Consider the following 19,736-nt stretch of genomic DNA (forward strand, 5'->3'; position numbering starts at 1 on the left):
GGCTGAGTGTAAATCAGCCAACTAAGGGAAACTGTTTAGCAACAATAAAGATTCACCAGGACAATCATTCAAACACATAGGTGTTGAAAAGTTTCTGAACATATGGTTTAAGCTTGTAAGGAAACAAGAAAAAACAAACGGACAGCATTAAACAGACAAAATATTCAAGTTATTTAGATATAGAATGTGCCTTTATGCAAACTTTCAACTTACAAACAAATTGAAAGAAAGTTTATGCAAACACAAATTGACCTCTCCAGACAGGGGAAGGATGTTGGTTTGAATTTAGGCAGAGAAGGTCTACCTGGGGTCTATACCCTGGATGACTGCTCTAATGACTAAGCCATTATAAGAGTATAAAAATATAACTACAGGAAGAAACACAGGCTTAGGCTATGGACTGGTATTACATTTGTGTCATGAGAAATGCCTTTATCTAGCATTTCAAGGGGGAGAATTGTAGAAGAAAACCAGCTTTTATTAAAAACCAACCAGAAAGTTCTCCTTCACAAAAAGAAGCTTTTTTGAGCCAGCTTCAACAGCTGTACACTTCTCTCAGGTTCCCAGTATCCCTCAGCCCTCTGCTCTCCAAGGAAGAAGGAAGGAGCCAGCTGTCACACTGGCTCCCAACAGCTCATCTATCAGAGAAGCATCAGTTAAGCTTGGGGGTGCCCTGTTGCCAGACACCTAAATTGTGCCTAGACTGATCAAGCTACTAGTACCTTTGCCTCCTGCCCCACACATTGACCCTGGTCACCCCAGTCTGTACAGGGAAGGGGACAAGGGGAAGGGGCACTTGCCTACAGCTCAACCTATCCAGCAGGGATGTACAAAATGGGCCGTATTCAATTCCAATTCAGATATGGACCAAATCAGAGACAGTGATTCCATTAATTAATTCGGATCACAGTCCCAATTCGATTCAGCCAAATACGAATCTGAAGATTCAATGCCGATTTGGAGAATCAGCGATTTGGCCGTAGACACATCTTTAAATGTCTTTTCTACATACCTCGAGGTACCAGGTGCAGCTCATGAATGCCGTGATGCTGGGGTGTTTGGAGCACACATGCTCCACGGTGAACCCGGAAGTATGTCCGGTCCACTTCCAGGTCAGCCAAGGAGCACGCAGGGCCCCCCCGCACCTCCCTGGCTCAGCGATCAGCTGTGGGGGAACCATAGGTGTCCCCCCCAGACTCAGAAGCACCAATCGCCGAGCTAGGAGGAAGCGGGCCCCCATGCTCCCTGGTGGACCCGGAAGTGGACCGGAAGTGCTTCTGGTCCACCTCCAGGTCTGCTGCTGAGTATGCTGGAGAGCCCCCTGCACTCCTGTGGGACGCTCTATCCACCCCAGCATCACATCATTAACGAGCCACCTGGTACCTAGAGATAACTAGAAAAAACATTTAAAGCTATGTCTATATACAAATCTTTCCTAATCTCTCCAAATCAATTCAGAGAAATTAAAGGGTCTCCTGATTCGATTCAGATTCGGCCACCAAACTGGAGCGAATCTCCACCAAACTGAATCAGAAAACAAAGCTTTGCACAGCTCTACTATCCAGGGTGTCAACAGGAGACCTTGTGTCTGCCATGAGGGAAGCGGGAGTAAAGGAACAACTACCTATCATCTCCGGCTGGAGGGCTTGCCTCTGGGGAGACTTTTTTGTGCTCTGGCCTGGGGGGTAGAACACCTATATGATTCCCCCATCCTGCTTCATTTTCCAGCACTGCAAATTTCCCAGAAGTTTGAAGCCCTGGGAACGATCGTGATTTAAGACAGACATACCGACAGACATACCCCATCATTTGCCTATTGGCAAGGTCTAGACAGCTGCTGCTTGGTATGCTGGTTGTTTTGGATCTGATGCTAAAGCAAATAACTCTCTCCAGGCACTGTATGGGGTAGAGGTGATCAACCTGCAGCACATGTACCACAAGCAACATGGGCACCTGCTACATTTGCCACACAACTAACAAGGAAAGGTGCAGGGGGCAGGGCAGATACCTGCCAAAAAGGGTTAGCCAGCACTGATACCTCATGCAGGGTTCTGAATTCCACTCTGGGGTCCAGGAGCCTAGAGTTATGAAACATTCAGTATTACTACAGACCCAAGATCTTTTTTTAGATCTAGCCCAAATAGCTTACTAATAAATAGCACTCAGCCACTGAGGGGGAGGGGGAAGAAGGAGGGAGAAGAAAAGTCAGAGGCTACTTCAGGAGAGAGGGGTCTAAAAAGAACCTGTTCCCTAAAAATTAAGAAAAAAATAAAAACATCATATTTAGGCGAAAGAAAAGAGAAGTCTTGCTAACAGATGGGTAAAACTGTAAAGCTTAGCAAGAAGAGTGTGCAACGCCCTCTGTGCTGCTATCAGACACACACTGTATGAAATACAAAACCTGTTAAATGAAGAGAAGTAGCCTAATCTGCCGTTACGTTTGTTTTCAAGTGCTTTATGGAGGCCATTACCATGGAACCTGGGTGCTTCATATTCCATTAAAAACAATATATCAACACATTTAACAAAATGTGAGTCACCTAGATGAATGACTAAGACAGACAATCAGTGCAGGCAGTCATGATGTGATGGTGATTATTACGATAAATTGCACTTGTTTTCATAACTCTGCCTTAACTTAATTATTGTTTTCTTTCCCTTTTCAAAGGTATTTAGGTGATTTTTAAATCCTTTAAATAGTGGATTAGGTGAAATGACATTACTGAAAGTTTCCAGACTGAAGATTCTGCAGCCATGGACAGCACAAATCTTCTTAAATGTGGCTCTTGCTCTGACCTAAGCTCTGTTACAGCATCCCCCTGCTCCTCAATGCTGCCAACTATTGTGGTAGATAATTCCCGTTGAAATAAATGAGGTAAAATTCTATTAGTGTCAGTTTCTCTGGCCTAGGTTTTGCCTGCCTGCATACACCAGGATACCCCAAGAGCTAGCAGCAAACCTGGAGCTGTTATACCAAACTCCCCACCCATTCCATAATTAGTCTTTCTAGTAGTACTCTGTGCCAACTATGACGGCAAACAGAGACCATCAAACCATGATAGTTTTGGCTAATTTTATGTTTCAAGTAGTCTGATCCTGAAATGCTAGTTATCGCTACAAGGGAGATTGTCAGAGAGGTAAATGTTATAATCTCCACTCCCCTTCTATGACAGCATCATCAACCAGCTTTTTGTTTGTTTGTTTGTTTCATAATGGCATTTTTGACCCTTCAAACACCTGGTCTGACCTCCTTTACATCTATTCCAAATAATGCCTATCACAGATCAGCACCTGAGTAAAGAACAGCTGGTTACAGCTCAATTTAATTAAAATTAAGGAGCTTCCTCTGCAACACACATGCATACATTATAAAGGGTCTCCATCCTCAATTTAAGAGTGCATTACAGCCATTTGCTACTCCCAGACACTGCACGGGAAAACTGATCTATGTAACTTGGTATGGGGACAGAGGTGAGCAGGATCAGGGAACTGGGGAAACTAGCAGGTCCACAGGGGAGTTGCCTAGTTAAGGCAAGAGTCCAGGGGGCTAAAAATAGCCCTGTCAGAGGAGGGGGAGACAGCCACAAGGCTGGGGTGAGCAGCTGTGCTTTCTTAGACTGGGTTAATTCAATCTCTATCCAAATTAGTGCACCAACTTAGATTTTGCATACCATCTTGGGGCAAACTAAGCCCTCTGCACACTTGTACAATTGGGCATTTAGTTGACCTAACCCTGATTAGGTCAATCTAAATGTAATGCCTGTATGTACTCAAAGCGAATCTGCTGTCTCCTGGGTTTCTCCTTGCTTATCTGTCCATGGTAGCAAAATAATCACTTACCCTCAACCTCAGCTAAACAGAAAAATCACTACTGATCCCAGCAGTGACAGACTACACTATGGTGAACCACACACTCATGATTTCTACATTTAAATAGCTACATATCATTTATAGGAATGAAGCAACACACCACGAGAGACCTAGGTGCTACAAGTCACAGGAATATTGTAGTTATTCATATTAACACCACAGGGGTCCATCTTCTGCACAGCCTCCTCCCAGCCAGTGAATGCACAGTTCAGTTTAGGTTCTCCACCCTGATCCTCAAAGCACTCCATGGCATTCACCTAATTACCTAAGGAATCACTTCCACTATCAGTACCCAGAGACAGATCCTTTAGGACCTACCAATGAAAAAGAGTGGTCATAGACAGATACCAGCTGGACCATTTCAAAGCTACAAATCACTCTGGAAGCTGCAAATGTTGAGACTTTAACTTAACTCCCAGAACTAGATTGTCCCCTCCTGTATACTAAGGGGAAGACAGAAAGAAATGCAACAGCTTGCCATATGAGGAAAATGTGTTCCATACTCCAAAAGTACTTATCAGCCGAGTTCTCCGTATCAAAGCAGTCAGTACAAAGGGTGGTTAACCAGGGAACATATCACTGTGGCTACTCCCAACCAGGAAGCAACTCTATCACCTCACCACTAGCAAAGGAGCAAGGAAAGAGCACCATGCACCTTGCTTGGCTCCTCTGCTAGCTGGACAGGAACTAGGGGTTTTTCCACATTAGCTTCTCTCCTGACTCCAACAACTTTTGCCAAACCAACCATATGTCACACACTATGTATGCACTAATCAAACTCTCTCGCATAGAGACTGAGAGGAGGATCATGAGTAGATATAATTATTTTCTAATAGGAACACAGGACTGAAAAGAATCTCCTGGCTCAGTCCCACAGGCAACCCCATCATATCCTATTAAGAGAATTATCAAGCTCTGTACTAGAATTAGTTGGGTTTATCTCCACTACTCCTATTAAATAGCTATTCTAGGGCCTCTTTCTCCATTCCTCTCATGGTTAGAAACCTCTAATTTTCCACCTAAATTTATTCATATGTATTTATACCAACATTGTCTTTTAGTTGGTAGACAAGCCCTCCTCAATATCTACCTCCTTCTTGTGATGCAGTCATAAAATGATGTACACATAAAATGCACAAGTATCATGATATAAGTCAACTAGTAACTTATCAGCATTAAGAGAAAATCTCTAACAGTTGTGTAATAACTGTCCATTAAGTGGGTCCTTTAACATTCTTCTGGTACTAATCACCCATGGCAGCAGGGTGAGGTAAGGATATGGTATTATATGGGCCAAGAGCATAGTAACTGCCAGACTTGATCTTTTTTTTTTTACCTGAGTACATGGCGTAGGAGAAATCAACAAATGCTGCTTTGCTTCTTACAGAACTGGACAGATTTGCACAGCCAAACAGCCAGTACCCTAGAAATACTTACTGCACAATAAAGAAGTATTGTCAGGGGAGGATTCCAATTTTCTCTATTAGGACCCAATTTGCAAAGCAGATGAGCACCTGAAACTCCCATCCAAATAAAAAATGCAGGTACTCAGCATCTTTTCCTATCAGTCTTAATTAGCAGACAAAAGGAAAAGTCTGTAAAATATTTCAAACTGAAGCTAAAATTAACACACAAAAAGATAATATTCCAAAGGGGCAAAAATAAGTCACACTATAACCATATGTGCTCACATACAGACACCTAGCACACTACAATAAAGTTCTTGACAATACTGACATTAGGCTGCAATTTTAGAACGAGATCTTCTGGTACTTTTGTCCCAGAGCAATTTCAAAGTAAGTGCTTTGTCAGAGAATAAAATAAAATAAAATTGCTTGGCATACTTAAGCTAGGTTAAGTAACTGACCAAATTAGGAATACCAGGAAACTTTAAAGCAATTCTGCTTTATGTAAAAAGTTTAAATAAGGACAAATAACAAATATATTTATGTGATATCTTTTGGTGTTTTGGAGGAAAACAGGCATCTACTGGGTTCCATGAAATTTTAGTTGCACTCATTGCTATGATGTAGGAATACAAATCATGCAGTAATTTTTCTTCTTTAATTAAAAAGGCTTGCAGTTGGACACTAGGAGACAAAAGAAAGGGGTCAGGTTGTGATTTAAGGGCATAATTATAAATGTGTTTTCTTCCCAGAAGAATAGGTGTACAATAAAGCAGGGTGCCTTCAATTATGGGGCCCTTTCCTAAAAAAAAAATCAGATTGTTTTAGTCTTTCTAGGAGCCTAGCTCTTTTTAATATTAAATTCACTAAAATGAATACATTCTGGTAAATCTTTTTTAACCATTACGTGCATCTAACCCTTTTATTCCCTTGAAGTCTGTTCAGCTTTCCTTTCCTTTTCCATAAGATGCTGCCTTTTCCCTTCAATCTGCTTCACCTTTATTTTGTCAGTTTCACAACAAATATTTGTTTTGCATTTACTTTTCTTCCTTCCCAAACCTTCATGGGTTTCATTTTTTCACCCTGTTTCTCCAGTTGCTCCCTACATATCTGCAAATTTGTGGAGAGAGGCAATAGGTATGAATCAAAATTTACTACAGCCCTACGTGCTTATCCTAAGTACCAAATCCTATTCACATGAATGGCTCTACACTAACTTCAGTGGCACACCTAGGTGAATCAAGGATCCTGCATTTTTTATGCAATTAACATGTCACAAATGGAATGCCTAACTATATACAGTTGATCCTAACTAATTAATGGATTGGGAAATCCATCTTTCAAAAAAAAATTACAACATAGGCCAATAACCTCAGGAACAAGCAAATCCTGCTTACAGCATTCAAAACACCCCCACCCACAACAAGATATCTAGAGAAAACCAAGAAGGAAACTGTTGTAAAATGCAGGTTGCATATAAATGAGAACGCTTGTTTTGAAATAGCCAAGACATTTAAATATGAAAGTAGGAACTAACTAGCCAAATGATTATAGGAAGAAAACGCTTTTTAAAGGACACTTGGGAAAGGGATTTTAGAAGTATGACCGACACCTAATGTTTTCATTTAAGAAACTGATCGGGCATATCTTTGTCGGCTCCTAAAACTGTCCAAATCGCTATTAAATTTCAATACATATGTAAGAATTTCATAGATTTCATAGACATTAGGGCTGGAAGGAACCTCAGAAGATTATCGAGTCCAGCCCCCCCACCCAAAGGGCAGGAAGTCAGCTGGGGTCATAGGATCCCAGCAAGATAAGCATCCAATTTACTCTTGAAGGTGTTCAATGTACATGCTTGAACCACCTCCAATGGCAAGCTGTTCCAGACCTTGGAGGCTCGGACAGTAAAGAAATTCTTCCTTATGTCCAGCCTGAAACGGTCTTGCAGCAGTCATTCCTGTTGCTCCCATACTTGACTGCAAAATCCTAAAGCCATTGCTGGGAATCTTCCTTTGGAGATATTCTGAAAACGTTCCATCTCCATCTGATAATTGTAGCCTAGTTAGAAAGTATCTGGCTTCGTTTTTTTTTTAAAAAAAAGGTAAAGACTTCAAAACATATGACCTGCTAAAATTGTGTAAAATTATATTATCAATGTGCTAAAAGCATTTCTGTTCAAATAAAATGTGCAAAGATTAACCAATTAATCAAAACCCTTAGTCCACATAAATCAAACAGATGACATGCACCTTTCCTCTTCAATGTGGCTTTTCCAAAATAAAGCTCCCAAAGCCAGGCCCTTTAAATTTGCAATCTGTCTACAGACAAGCTCCTAATAGATTAACTAAACTTATTTTAAATTGACAGAACACAACATTATATGACAAGATTTTAGATGGGCCCAGTTCACCAAGAATCATGAAAGTTATTACTGCGCTCATATTTGTAATCATACTCGCCCACACTGTACTCAGAGATTAATCAGGGCTGGATGGGAAATTAAACAATAAGCAGACAAAACTACTAATTTAGGGGTGGGCAAAATTCACCCCAGGGGCCAGATGCAGCCCACCAGGCCATTCTATCCAGCCTGCAGAGCCCCTAAAAAATTTAGAAAAGTAATATTTATCTGCCCTGGGCTGCCTGTCATGCGGCCCTCAATGGCTTGCCAAAACTCAGTATGTGGCCCTCTGCCCAAAATAATTGCCCACCTCTGTACTTGGCCATTCCTTAACAGCTGAAGCTTGGTATATTATTATTATTAAGCTGGATAAGAGTTAACAACTAATTAGCAGTCATTGCCCCTCATTGCTAAACAGTTATGAATATGATAAATTAAGGGCAAACTCCTCTGGCCTGCCAGTCCATGGGCCAAATGAATGGCATGGGGTCAGCCCCATAAATCCCATCTGTTCCAGCTAATCTGGAATTTGCACTGCACATAGCACTTGTTCTAACCCAGTCCAGCACAGGTGCCAGTGCCACATGTATCACAGGTCCCAGACCAGCTGGAGCAAGCACTGGAGTGGATCCAGCATGTGAGGGACCCATAGACCCACCCCACCCTGCATACCAGGTTCAGCACTTGTCCCCCCCAGTTTGGGACTTACACTGTATAAGCCTTATGACCTGGACCAGCCAGAGCGGGCACTGCATGCAACCTGCATCCTGGACTGGCCAGAACAGGAGCCATGGACACTAGATCCAGAATGCAGGGGGGCACAAAGACCAGCACTGCACAGGCACTAGGTACAGTGTGTCCCCCAAAACAGGTGCTACATACGGTGCATGTCCCTGGCCCTGCGTGTGACCCAGGGCCAGCACAGGGGCCAAACAACATGGCTCCACAGCCAGATCCTTGACACCCCTATGATAAATTACTACCTTACCCAAGACTGTTCTTTGACTGGTCCTGAACTTAAAAGCGCACCATGTACTTCAGCATTAAATCCCTTAATCTGTTCCTTAACCGCCATTATAGAAAATTACGTTATAAACAGAAACTGCCAAGTCACAAGGCCTACATCAATGCTATAACAAACTTTTGGCACAGATACAATATATGGATGCAGACCCCACTTTATTCACTTTCCATGTATGCTAAGCCCTTTCTCTTTTGTAGTTAAACATCAAGCACAACTTTCACGCTTTGCCACCTGAGACTATATCATTTGCGTTGCCAGAAATCTAGTGCAAATGTGACGATATTACTAGATGTGATAATTTACAGTTTCAAATATAACTTCAGGGGAAAAAAAAAAAAATCACACACACACACACACACACACCAGCAGCAATCATAGCTGCCCCACTAACATAACCCAAGGAACTCTTTCAGCCTCAACGTATTCCTGGCCCAGAGCCATACCAAGCACAAACATACCCCTGGCCAAGGAACTCCATCACCTCTACCTTGTTCACCCAGCCAAGCTCTATAGGTCCTGCCAGTTCCATCCCTAATTCTAACTCTACCACTGATATTATAAAATTATGTTTTGTGTTAGTGTCTGTAGTTTAAAAAGTTAAACCAGGCACAAGTTCAAAATGAAATCATCAACAGAATTAGGCACATATTTTTGCCCTGGTAGTAAACTTCAACACAGACATGAATCTTTTGAAAGTACTGCAACTTAAACACTCAAAACTCAAGATTCAAAATACCTGGTCATGCAATTATGAATTGTGCAACTTTGAAGGTCACTTTTGAAAATTTGAATAGGAAGAGCAAAATCCTCCACTAGTGTAAACTGATGAGGAATTCAAACCACTGAAGTTATGCTGATGCATACAACTTGATCTGGTCTCTCGTGGTTGGTCAGTTCCTAACTGTATGAATTAGACAAGAAATTCAAGGATCCCCTAGTGTGAAAATGGTGTATAATTATTACAAATTTACTGAGTTTATGCTGTGCTGGAAGCAGGTATGGTTTTAAAGAGTGGAACAAAAATTAAATGGTTCCAGGACCTAAAATATGAATGAAATACGCATCTATAATATTACTAAAGTTGCACAACTAACATAGCAAAAAGTTGATTGAACCAGACTGAGATGATATGCCTTATAGACCAATAAGGTTTATAACCCACTTATATAAACTCACTTAAAATAATAAAAAGATCTATATAATTCATATGTATGATCAAGACACAAGAGACTCAATCATAAAACACACAACTAACACAGTTAAAAATTCTAGTGGAAAGTGAAATTCTGAATTTTCTGACTTCGCATAACTATAAACCTGGCTTATATTGGCCCAATTATTTTGCATAAATTAAATTACCACACAAAAATCAATTATGATGTGCATGTGTGCTGAGGGCTTTTTACAGATGGTCCCCATCCAAAGACATATTTCATGATCAAGGTCTGTGAACAGATGAATTGCCTCACATCACTCAGAACGAGTCAACCAACCTATATCAACAGCAATGATTCCTTATATGGAAAATCTATGTCAAAAAATTGTTTATTATAGTTTGGCTGTTTTTAAAAGTGACACAGCAACTAGAAATAAGAGCCACTATCACAGTCACCTCTCCTCAAATCCCTAGCAGCTATTGTGTAGACCTCTAAAATTTGGCAGGGAGGAAGAATGTGTCAGTAAGACAAAACAAGATTAACATCTATAAAACGGCTGCATAAGAACCTCAAGGTTGAGTGGCTCCCATAACAGCTGTGTCTTCACAAGCATTCATAACTTGAAAATCCCAGGCACCAGAAAAGACAAAAAAAAAAAAGTTCATCGTAAATTACCACAACAATTTAAGATCTCAAATATATTTGTCCTTTTTAATCACTAAAATGTCTTTCCAAAATGAGAACTGATGCAACAGGAGGGCTGGTTTTACATGCAACCCCTCTCCCTGTCCCCCCAAAAAGCAGAAATAAAAACAGACCCAGCTCCTCTACTGCTGGTCACTGCTACCTTAAACAGCAGCAGAATGAAGAGTGGGGTGTCTGTACCCACCAGCTCGCAAAGAAGAATTTTAGTTGGTCTAAAAAAAAAATTATATATATATTATATATATATATATATATATATTGGATTTACCCAAAGAACCTGGATGGACAAGTAGAGGCACTTGCTGCTATTAGGTGTCCTCCTATGCTGCTATTAGGTGTCCTCCTATCAGTTTCCCCTGACTGTTGTTTGAAAAAGTTCTGAGCAGCAGCTTCAAGCGCTTACAGCTGACAGAAAAAGAAGGTCCCTTTATAACAGGGGAAAAAAAGATAGAAAAAAGGTTGAGAGAAGAAAGAAAAAAAAAAGATGTCTCTGTTTTCACCCCAAGAGCTGGCTGGGAAGTGAGAGTTGAAGACAGCCAGGTCCTACTTCCTATCAGCAACCAGGGAAACAGCTAACTTTGACCACATCTTTGCTAACAGCCTGCTTAGCCTCCTGAACCATACAGCTGGAAATTTTTCAAGCCCAAAGAGATAAACCTAATGGCATGTATTAGGCGGTAATGGCTTTAATGCAAAGCGTTTACTGGCAGTTATTGATCACCTAGAAGCACTGGAAGCCCCAGGAAATCCAGCTGATTGCTCACTAGGCAAACACTAAGTCACCCTTCCACCACTTCTTTAAAAACACAAACACAAAAAAGTCACGCCTCGTCTTGCGTTCACAAGTTGGGGGTATCACCCGGGCCCTGAGGGGCGCCTACTCCTCACAGGCTTCTCCTGCCAGACCCGCGCCCAAGGAGGGTTGCCGGTACCCAGCAGTCGCTTCTGGGCCGCCGGCCTTGCCCCGAAACAAAGCGGTGTCCCCCGGCGGGAGACGTGCCCTGTCGCGGGGAAGTGTCCCGGCAGCAGGAAGCCCCGGGGCTGCGAAAGCCGCTGGCAGGAGGAAAGCCTGGGGGGTGCGGAAACCTGGACGAGGTCCCCAAAGAGATCTGACAGCGGATGTGGCTCAGCAGCCCCAGCCCTCGAGTGACAACCTCGGGGCCGGCAGGATGGACGAGAAGCCCCGAGCTCGCTGCCCGCGCCTCCCCCGATACCGCCCAACAGGTGCCCCCGCCGAACCCGGGCGGAGGAGCGCGGCGCGGGGACACTTACGCTGCGGGAAACTGCCGCTGCCGCTGCCGCCGTCACCGCCGCACCTGCCCCCGATAGCAGCCGCGCCGGGAAAGGCGGAAGCTGAGGGCCCAGCTGGGCTGGGCCGGGCCGGGCTGGGCCGCGCCGCGCCGCCCGCGCGGGAACGCCCGGAGGGGGAGGCAGCAGGGAGCAGCACCGCGTCCGCCACCCGCCGCCTGGGCCTGGGCCTGTCGCCAGCGCCCGGCGGCTTCCCCACGCCCCGCCCCGGCAGCCGCGATCGCGGTGGCGCCCCGCCTCCTCGGCGCCGCGGCCGAGGCCCCGGCCCGGGAAGGAGCCGGCTGCGGCGGGCTGTGCGCTTCTTCGCCCCGGCCGGGCCGCGCCGGGCCTGCCGCCGCCGCCGCCGGGAGCGCAGCCACTGGGAGCTCCGCCGCCGCTGCCCGCCCTCTCCCTCCCTGCCCGCGTCCGCCCCCGGCCCGGCCCTTTGGGGGCTTCCCCGGGGAACAGGCAGCAGAGGGTTGCTCTCAGGCAGGGTGGATAAATCAACGGTTTTTTGAATTTAAAAAAGAGGTTTTTTTAAATTTAATTCAGATATTTTTTATTTTTTAAGAGTTGTTTTGATTGACCTATATATAGTTTTAAGACATGTTCAAGCTCAAAGGAGTCATCGCAGAGTAGCATTATAACTTAACATTATATACTATTTGAAACTATATTCAGGTTTTTAGTAATTTTATAGATAGGTCACGACAGGCCATGGACTATATTAGGGACCCAATCTTCTGGGGTTCGCAGAGGCTCCTCTGTTAAAGAAAACAGCTCCACGCAATGGGACTGGGTGATCAGTCAAGATGCTCCCTTTAAGCATCTCTGTGATGCTTAGTTCTCAGGCTATGCATTTATGTCTCCAGAGATAGCATCCTTGTTAACAGCAGTATATGGAGATAAGAGATAATAGACCCGATTACCTACCCATCAGCTCTATTGTCTCTCTGTAAGCTACGTGTACACAGAGTCAAGCCCTTACTGCTCTCTGTAAGTGCAAAGTTTGAAGAAGTTAAATGAGGAGGATTGTTGGGGATATAGTACATGCAGACAAGGAAGAGGAGTCTGGAGGTAAATGCAAGGAGGGGAGGCAGTAGAAACAAAAGAGAAACATTTTGATCAAAATTCTGTTGAAACTGCAAAATACTTCCGTGACAGCCACTTTGCAGCAGCTGCTCTGAAGAAAGCAGGAGGAATCAAACTAAGTGTCCCACGGGATGTACAATGGAACTCAGTAGCGGACCGTTTTGAGCAATATATTGAGAGCTGGCCTAATCTGATGACAATTTGTGAACAAAATCATGACAAAATAGATGGAAAAGTCATAGCCAAAGTTCTCAGCATTGGGCAAAAGAGAAACGTAGAACGGATGCTGGCTATCCTGAAGCCTATTTCCGTAGCCTTGAATAAAGGTTATATCAAACAACAAGACTGCACTTTTTATAGAAAACTGATTAAATTGAGGCTTCCTGACTAGTTATTGAACTCGATTTGATTTAAATCCACCCTGTTCTCAGGTCCTGATCCATGGGTGGGAACGAGATCAGCACTGAGGGCCCTTAGCTCCCCAGGGGGCCTCCGGGATGTACTACAGTCTGGTTTGTGAAAGGTTGTCTCTGTGCAGCCTGCGTGCATAGCAACTGATACTTTAAATGGACTGGAAATAAAGGTGCTGGTGTCCTCAGGACTGCTCTTTCTCCTGAATGTGGGCTTTTTCCCCTTTTTTCCCCTGGATTTTTCTTTATACCACTCTCCTGTTGGGATGGAGGAGCTTAAGTTTCCATCAAGTAGTCTTTCTGTGGTCAAGTTAAGCCAGAGAGGTTCTTTGTTTTGCCATTCCAGGAGGCCTAGCACGTGCTGCATTACATGTTGGAGAAGATGTAAGTGCTTTCTGTACCAGGTACTGGGACATCTTCAAAGGAGTTACCCTACCATCGAATAAGAAGCAACTGATCCCCACAGGTCAAGGGAGGACACTGACCTATTCTTCCAGGTGGTTCTTCCTCCCTTTCACTTCTGACTAAGAGAAATGCTGCCTTATACCACAAGATCACTAGTAGTAGCCAGCTCAGCAGGCAACCCCCACAAACCATCCTACAAATTCTTAGCAGGATAGGAGATATTAGGGAGTGACCCCCAAGACAGGGGTCAAGATGCTGCTGCTGGTCCTGTTGGCCCTTATCCAATTTCCCTTGCCAGAAAAGTCTTGTCACGACTGATTCTAACACTGCCACCAGGGAGATGGCCCTAGTGAGTATGTACAAGGCAGAAGCTGGGCACAAACTTGCCATCTGCAGAGGTTGTTGTAGCTGTGGCCAAGATATTGACCTTCAGGAAGTCCATCAGCTGAGGCTGGCTGAGTAAGAAGCAGAAGGTGATAGAATTCTTTTGCCCTTTTCTTCGAAGTCTTTCATGGAGGAGAGGGGTGAGATCACCCAACCTTTGACACCTACTTGGTATCCACATCAATAGCTCCTCAGCAGTTCATGGGATTTCTATGGTAGGAGTTTAGAGGGTATCTTCACTGAGATTTTTGAGAGCCTGAGGCTGACTCTGGTCGACCCAGGGGTGATATTCTCTTTATAGGCCTTGGTTAATTGCTGGGCTAAGCCCATTGCAATGCTCCCTCCTCTTCCTGCCCTTGACTCTGATCATACTCTATGATCCTGATTGTCCCCATGCTTGCTTCTTGGCCATCAAACTAAATCTGCTTATGCCACCATTGACATCCTCAGGGAGACTGCCAGTGATCATTCCCTAGAGGATATTCAGCCAATAGATGATAAGGATTTCCAGATAAGGAGGCTAGGTCCAACACTCCCACTTGGACAGAATTTGCATTGTTCATGTTTACACCATGCAGGTCATAATTGTAGCATTTGTGTAACTCTTCATCTATCACAGACTGCCACATGACAGTGTGCTTAATCTCTAAGAATATGCCCACATGCATTCCTGGTGCATTGTTTTCCCAGCTGCCCCCAGTTGCACACACCAAGCCTAAAAATGAGTCTAGTGGCGACACACAGGGGGTGCATGTGCACCCCATGAGAGCACCAGTGCACCCCCTGACTGCACTCGCTGCTTAGGCAATGGGCAGGGGGGACAGGCGGGAGTGCCAGTGCTGCAGTGATGGGCCATCGCAAGATCGGCTGTGGGGGGACCCCCCACAACTAAAGCAGCACTAGTTGCCCATGAATGAGGCATTGACGCCATGGCAGGAGCATTTTCCACCATTACTTTCAAGCGTGTTAACTACTGTGGGGGGAGCACCCTCGGGGCAATTTATTTGCCTCATTTCTGAGTTGTTTATATGTGAGCAAGAATGAGTGTGTGGGGTGTGCTTGGGGTAGACTATAGCTATTAGAGACTGGAACCAGCCTACTGCATTTTAACAGTGAACTATTTGGGCAAACTATCTGTAGAATCCTGGGGGTTCTGGCTGGACTGGCCAGGACAGAGGCATGCTTTACGCTTTGTGTAAAGTTAGTAGGATACCTATGTGGCTCTCTTAGTACCAGTATGCTCATTGGAGTGGCAAGTTGTGAAGGCATGCATCAAAGGTACAGGAGATGATGGAGTTAGAGATGAAGTGTAGTAAGGGCTAAATTTTTGACAACCACAATGCAATTTTAGAGTCAAGAATCCAGTGTCTTGTATCCAAGTCTGGATCACGGCTTTTGCTGCTTTTGTGCCACAAAGAGGCAAAAACACTTTCTCTGCCTCCTAGCTTAAGACAGTATAGATTTCACTTGCCAACCACAGTTTTGCCAATCACGGTCTTGAGTATCCACACTTAATATTCTATAAGCCATTTTGGCTACCATGGTATACAGTTTTGAGTAACCACAGTTTTCCGTGGCCTTGCATCAGCCTGCCACCTGCCATTTTTCCCATAAGCCTTTTGTCTTGCTAACCACAGTTTTGCTAACTATGGGACCTTTTAGGAACCTTACCCCAGCAGTTGAGGCAAACCTGTACTACTTTTATGGATATATAGTTGATGCAGGAAATGGCATGTGCCTTCTTTCTGTGCTGATGTGTTTCCTGCGCATCTGATTAATGATGAAAGTTGCAAAGTCATGTAGAATGAGCTCCCCACAAGTCAGTACAGGTGACCAACACCAACTGGAGCTTCCTTTCACTTTGGCCGAGCTCTCTATGATTCTACATATGATACCCACTAAATCTGTATGCACTGATGGACTAACTATAAAGCTCTACCATCCATTCCATAATGTCCTTATACTGGTTTCATATTTGGAGTAAGCCTACTGAAAGTGGAAAGCCCCTTTTTGTTCAGGCCATCAGTGACGGCCTACTGCCAAAGAAAGAGGACCAATATGACCTGAGGAACTCATCTTTTGCGTGTCAGCCATCTGGTTTGTTACTGAGCCATATGAAGGACATCTCACTATAACTGAAGTCCATGCTGGTAGTACTGATCCACCTTGACTGGGCCTATACCATCTCAGGCTGGAATATATTTGAAACTCATATTTGATCAGGAATATGACCCATCTAGTGTTTAAGGATGGTTTATCCATCACAATGATTCTTAATCAAGCTGTTGTGAAATCCTATTAAGGGTGCCACTCAATATTAGCACTGTCAGATATACGAACATCTACATGTGATATACAAGATAAACCCAAAGATTTCAAATACAACCCATGTGTATCAAAAGCATTCTGACTTGTTGTGGTCTTTCTGAGTTCTTTGCAGCAGAAGAATAGCTCAATTATTTTTCTGTAGTCAAAAACGAGTCTCTTGAGTCTATAAAGGTCTGTTGATCTGTTATTTGCCTTTTGACCAAGAAAAGTTATTTGACAGAGTGGATCGTGAAATACTTGTGAGACCTGGTATTAACTTTTTGATTTTGCTCTAGTTCTTTCATGTGTACACTTCTGACAACCCCACATCAGCACTGAATACATTTCATTTTGGGAGTGTGTCAAGGTTGCCCTCTGTCCAAACTTTACTACTTTACCATTGGGTCTTTTCTCTTGGCAGAAAAAACAAATTGATACTCCAGGATGAAGCATGAGTGTGATGTTGGCTGATGCCAGCAATGCGTTTTCTGTGGCTTAGGACCCAGAGAACCTGATACGAGTGCAAGTCTAAAGCCCATCAATTTGTAGACCTTCTCCTTCAGAATCAACTAAAATGCAAATTCTTGCTTGATGGTCAGGAATGAGCAGCAAATGGATCCCCTCCACTATTTGATACAGGAGACACCCACTGTTTTATCTCAGTGTCTGGCTGTCATTAGCTACCCTGCTTATCAGGTGGACTGAGTAGGGCACTGGTGATCAAACAGCTGGACCTGTTCAATCTATGCCAAGTCATTAGTTAAAATCCTGGACTTCTTACAAGAGCCTCCATCAGGAAAGGGTGGTTAGGGCCTGGTTTATGCTTTTAGGTCCCCATCTAAGAGGTTTCTAGTCTGATGTGGAGCCTGTTAGCAAATTCTATGGAGTTTCTAATTTGATGTAGAGCTTCTGGTGCCTCCAAAAGCTCTAATACGACTCTCAATCTTCTTACTTTAACTGAGAGGTCTCCCATGAAACCTCACTGAGCTGCTAGTTTCTTATCAAAACCTCACAATCTGAAAGTTAGCCAGGTCCCAAATGACTCCTGAAGATAAGAGATTCCTTGTTAGGTCCTTAGTACACAACCTTACATCTTTGTAGGCAAGTAGTGGACAGAGTGTTCCTAAGTCTAGCTCAGGCTGGCATTACCATGAGACTGTGGATAGAGCTATGCTTGCAGAACGCATGGGACTACTCATATCTTCAAAGAATGAAAGCTTCACTAATGTACACCTCTCTTGATTAACTGGGTTTAGTTGTGTGAGAGGATTGTCCTGTCCCCTCTGGAGCTTTGTTGTTGCTTGCTTTTTGAGACCCCACTCCCCAAACTAGACATCCAGTCTGCATATAATCTACACTTTGAAAGCTACACATTAAGACTACATATACTCATGCCCTCACTATAATTCCTGCCCTCTTGTTTTGCCATGACACCAAGTAGTAGGACTTGCTACCTCTAAGGGCTAAGGTTCTTGATGGGCCACCCCACCTTTATCCTTGGTTTCACAGCCGGCCAGGAAAATCACTTGATAACTTCTGCATGGAAGAAAGGAGGGGAGACGGATACATTGTATGTATGCTCATGTTTTGGGGATACCTTATAGATTCCTCTGTCCCTGCTGCTTCAGTGGTGAGAAGAAAACTGCCCTGCACTTACCTACATCGTATCAGGTTGCAGCCCTTCCTCCTCCTCCATGATGCATTACGAAAGTTTTGGCTGCACTTTTCCCTACACCTTTTTATTTCACATCTCCAGCAACACAAATGTTTGGGGCAGCTTCCTTGTAGTCCTCACCAAAATGATCAAGAGAAAGGTGGTTGGGAAGACTGACTTTATTATGGGTATTTCTCTGAGCATTCTTTCTAGCACATATCCCCAAGCAATACCTGGGGTGGGGGGGGGGGGCTGTCCTTTTAACCCCTTAACTCCTTGGGCCACTGGAAACTGGAAGAGGTTTTCTACATAGTGCTCCCTTCTGTATCCCTTGTTTTGACACTTGGAGCTCACTTCTTTTGCTCTTTATGCTTTTTCACCCCATGCTATTGTCTCTGCTCCTGGGATGGAGTGTGGATGCAGTGAAGCCAAAGCAGGTTCCATCCAGAAGCCCAAATAACTACTTTCACCAGCACATAGCAGAGGCCCATAAGAATTCCAGATACTGGGAAATGCAAAAATCCAAGGTTGCCTTGGATGATATAGCCTTTGCTTAATAAAATGGTAAAGCTCCAGGAGGAGGAAAGGAATGAGTTTCTTGCAGATGTAGTGGCATTGTTATCCAGCTTGCAAGGAAAATTGCCTAGTACTTGAAAGAAGTGTCTTCTACCCTGCGCTATGCTCAAGAGCTTCAGAATGCCAGCTGGATATGACCTTTAGATCTTGCTTTGGGGCATTTGCTTTAGGTGAATCATACTTAAAACCATGCTAGGCCAAGATGTAACCTGATTTGATGGCTATTTATATATACATGCACACACACACATGCACCTCTTGGGTCTATCTTTATTTACACACAGCCTGTATCTGTTCCCAAATAGAATAAGTGTCAGTGAGGCAGTATCCCCAAATAAACTCTAGATTGCACTGACCATTGCTTTTCCAGCATACCAGGATCTGTGCATTTATTTCCTTTACCATGCTTCTTGGCTGCTTCCCAGGAGCTGCCTTCTTGGCCGTACTTCCTTGCGGAGCTTAATCAACTGTTTTGCAGCCGGCATGAGATGTATCTTCTACCAGGCACAGAAAAACAACCTGCTGCTGCTATGAATGCTGGGGCAAATCTTCCTCCCACACACAGTATCTTTGAGGCATCCTCTAGTTGCCTGCCTGCCAACTAAATGTCAGCAACAGGTTTAATCTAAAGAGGCCATAGGGATCCCATCCTTCCCTACTTGTACATACACATCAGCATAGATATAATCCGATTAACTAAATTGGAAACTGGAATAATGTATGGCTTTCACCTCTCTAGGTGGCATTTAGAGCCAGTAAACAACTCTTCCAGCTCAGTGTTGGATGTCAGATGTTTTGCAAAGTAAGTGATATTCAGGCTGCCAAGATTGGACTATACCAAAAGAATTAGAAGTGCAATGACACTTCTAAAAGAAAAAAAAACGACTGGAGTGAACTTCAGGTTTGAAATCCCATAGAAATAACTGAGCTCTGAACCCTTCTCAGATAGATGAACCAGATACTATACAGTTTGGTTTGCAGATGTGGCTCTTTAAGATGAGCTTGTCTGTTTTGTCTGTACAGAGATGGGCCCAGAACTTTACACCTCAATATTT

At 43.9% G+C, this 19,736-nt stretch overlaps 1 protein-coding gene across 6 annotated transcripts in view; it reads right to left on the reverse strand.

Moving 5' to 3' along the window:
- Nucleotides 1-12,249, reverse strand: part of GPD2 (glycerol-3-phosphate dehydrogenase 2) — a 288,808-nt gene extending 276,559 nt beyond the window's left edge. For 5 of the 6 annotated variants that reach the window (XR_016442086.1, XR_016442088.1, XR_016442087.1 and 2 more), the window contains exon 1: nt 11,839-12,249. The gene's annotated coding sequence lies outside the window, so the exon portion shown is untranslated. The remainder of the gene's footprint in view (nt 1-11,838) is intronic. The other variant, XM_090045694.1, reaches the window with a different exon arrangement.
- Nucleotides 12,250-19,736: the final 7,487 nt, after the last annotated feature.

Source organism: Crocodylus siamensis, chromosome 4 (genome assembly GCF_052110815.1).
Source record: "Crocodylus siamensis isolate JL-2025a chromosome 4, ASM5211081v1, whole genome shotgun sequence".
Taxonomy (NCBI): Eukaryota; Metazoa; Chordata; order Crocodylia; family Crocodylidae; genus Crocodylus; species Crocodylus siamensis.